Source organism: Cavia porcellus, unplaced genomic scaffold, assembly GCF_034190915.1.
Source record: "Cavia porcellus strain 051 isolate PalLab524CR breed Dunkin Hartley unplaced genomic scaffold, mCavPor4.1 scaffold_17, whole genome shotgun sequence".
Lineage (NCBI taxonomy): Eukaryota > Metazoa > Chordata > Mammalia > Rodentia > Caviidae > Cavia > Cavia porcellus.
In genome coordinates, this window is record NW_026947500.1 from 53,834,623 (window position 1) to 53,838,157 (window position 3,535).

Below are 3,535 nucleotides of genomic sequence, written 5' to 3' on the forward strand. Positions count from 1 at the left end.
TTATCAAATCAGTTACTGGGCTCCGTGCAGGAAATAAAATCAGTTTCAAAAACTAAAGGCCATATACCTTGAATCTGGTGATGTTTTTGATTCTACAGATTTGACTGACATTTACTTGTAGCCTCTCATAGTCTTGATGCTATGCTAGGCATAGAGACTATGTAGGAGAATTAGGCCCAATGGTTTGACATTTTTATGATATATAGCAATATACTGTGGCAAAGAAAATGACAAAAAAGTTCACAAACAATAACAGAAATAATTATTGGGTTGTATGAGGCTTTTAAGATTTTCAGCTAGTCAAATGGGCTTTTACCTGAGTATTATGACTATTAGGACAGATAATTCTAGGTTCTTGCCATTTCTGTGGTTATACAGTGAAGTTTCACAAAGTGTGATAGCACAAGACAAGAAAGACCATAGGACATCCTTAAAAGCAAAGGCGCTTTCCATATACCACATGGTTTGGGGGGTTATGTAGTGCTCGTATCATGTATAGGTGAGTGGAGTTTGAAAAGAAACCCAGGGCTGCAGACAGAATGGAAGTGACACGGAATGTCTTCTAACCACATTAGTGCACATTAAGTCCTCAATAGTCACATGGGAAAACTATGGATAAACTGAGACCTCCTGACTGGAGTATTGCTATGCTGAGACAGATGTTCCTGTTGCCTGCTGCATGTGTGAATATCATCACGGCAGTATTCTTTATTCCAAAACTGCATTTTATGTTTCATATTTGTTTCCTCCTTGTTCTCAGTTGCTATATGAGGACTAGATCCTTTAGGCTTACCACACCAGTAATGTTCTTTAAAAACAAAACAAAAATCAGGGCTGCAAATCACTGACCCTTTGCATCTTTGCTATCCTATTATAGTTAATTGTCTGTATATGGCTGAGTCCCAACATTTCACAATCTATATTATAGGAAAACAATTTCATTTTATACTTCCATCTGACCAGTAATCAGTAAATGAGGTTATTCTCCTGGAGGAAGCATGAATTTTCTTCAGTCTCCACATGACTGACTTCATCTCCTGGTTCCTAAGGCTGTAGATCATGGGTTCAGGACAGGGATGATGATTGTGAAGGTGACATGGATGGGTTTATCAGCTGGGGGGGAGTGAAGGGCTGGGCATAGACGTAGATACAGGGCACAAAGTTAGGGTCACCATGGTGATGTGAGAGATGGCTTTCCTTCTTCCCTCGCCTGTGTGAGAACTCAGCATCATCAGGATGACCGTGTAGGACATGAGAAGGAAGATAAACCATTGCTGAACATTGTTGAACAGGCCATTGTTGGAAATCATGAGGCTCGCCAGGCCGACAGTGTCAGTGCAGGCAAGTTTGAGGACCTGAGGAACATTGCAATAGAAAGTGTCAAGAACGTTGGGCCCACTGAAGGGGAGCAGGAGCAAGAGGGCAATCTGCACGATGGAGTGGACAAAGCCACCCAGCCAGGAGGACACAATGAGATCTGTGCACTGCTACACGCTCATGATGATCACATAGTGCAGTGGTCTGGAGATGGCCACATAGCGGTCAAAGGCCATGACTAAGAGAGAAAAAATGTCTGCACCAACCAAGGAAGTGGAAGAAGAACATCTGGGTGATGCAGCCTTGGAAGCAGATGGTTTTTCTCCTTGCAAGAAGGTCTATGAGGACCTTGGGTGCAGTGATAGAAGAGAAGCAGATGTCCAAGATTGGCAGGTTGTGGATCAGAAAGTAGGTGGGGTTTTGAAGGTGGGAGTCACAGGTCACTGTCACCACAATGGCCACATTTGCTAACACTGTTTCCACATAAATCATACATAAATAGAAAAATAAGAGTAAGCTCACTTCTGGAGATTGGCTAAGTCCAGGAAAAGTAAATTTTGTTACCGTGGTATGATTTCTGAGGGCCAATGGTTGTTATTTGCTGTCCATGCACACCTTTGAAGCAAGAAGTGTTACAGAGACAGTGAAATCAAGCAGGATCATCTGTTCTGCAGAAATGTAACATGCATCAAAATCAGATTTGCCACTCTTTGAGATCCTTGGGAAAAATTGCAGAATTTTATGTGCCTCAGCTCCTTCATCACAACCAGCTGTGGGTTGGACTAGATCATTTATTTTCTTACTGTACTTGCTCAGTGCCCATGGATTCTGTTAAACCCACCATTCTGGTTGACTATTATCTACTTTTGAAGACCTATAATGTCTCCAATGTTTTGGTTTTGTCGGTTTTGTTCTTTACTGTTTTGTTCAATTTTATTATAACTGATGATATAGGCAATTCTATTTGAGATAGCGGGAGGCATTATGGTAGCCATTGTTGATCATCTTGTATTATGCTTTTACATTATCTATTATGTCCACCCTTTTGATTTGATTGACTCTGTTCTGTTATGTCATATTTGGTTCTACTCCCTTCCAAAAAAGTAATAAGAACTGTGGGAGCAACAAAACCCAAAATTTGTAGTTGTCATTGTACAAAAGAGAGGAAAAGAAAGTGCTCTAAACAATATAACTGCATGTATATTTAAGTGTATAAGACAGATAATGATATCACTGAGTTTTGTTGGATCATTGAACAGAACTGTTTGCAGTCTCACTGTTGGAATGTCGACTTTACAAGCTTTAGTTTTGTAACTTGAACAGTTATTTCTAGGATGACAATATGTAATCCATTAACTAGTGATTTCCTATTGTTTATTTTTTTCTGTAAATCTGTATAACTTGTACCCTTTCTCTGCTTTTTTTCCCTCCTTAAATAACATTTTAAAAAAAGATGATGTCAAGGATGGAGATGTTAGGAAGGTCTTTGTCTGAGTAGTTCTGGGATACTTATACCTTTGTGAATCAGAGAAGCCCTGCCTTTATTCCCTTTCCATGTTGTTTGTATGACTTAAAAGATATTGGGCTGAATTAGTATTCATTTACAATATGATAGGAATCCATTTAAACAGCGCATTACAGCCTTAAAAGCAACTGTAGCTTTAAATGCATTATCACAGCATCAGTCTGAGATTCAAAAGGAAGATATTATTATTCCTGCATTGTTAATATGAAAACACACAGGAGAGGGTCAAGATGATTTTTCCAAAGATATAAAAAACGTCAATAGCAGAGAAGTGAGATAAATTTCTTCTGGCTTCTCTTTCTAGTCCCCTCCCTACCTATTGCAGGACTCCTAAGTCCACCAATAACTGGTGTAAGGAACTCTTCACAGGATTTAACAACACTTTAGGGCTACATTCCATTACCCCTTCCATCTTCTCTCTCAACTGCTGTAGACTTTTAGGCCATTGATGTTCTGCGACACTTCATGATCTATGTCATGTGAATGGTGGCTCTTCCTCTTCTCGGTGTGTAAATTTCATTTCATGGACATTCAGGAGTCAAGATAGTGATGCAGCTTAGCAGAAAGAAGATAGGAAGATGATGAGAAATGGCAGTGTTCATGAGGACTGCAGTGTAGGCTTGCATGCAGGAGAAGGGGGATGGGAATGCAGCCAGTCAGCTAAAGACAGATTTTCTTCTTTCCTGTCTTATA

The 3,535-nt window shown here is 39.8% G+C and overlaps 1 pseudogene; it reads right to left on the reverse strand.

Moving 5' to 3' along the window:
* Positions 1 to 938: 938 nt before the first annotated feature.
* Positions 939 to 1,911, reverse strand: LOC100715769 (olfactory receptor 4D9-like; annotated as a pseudogene).
* Positions 1,912 to 3,535: the final 1,624 nt, after the last annotated feature.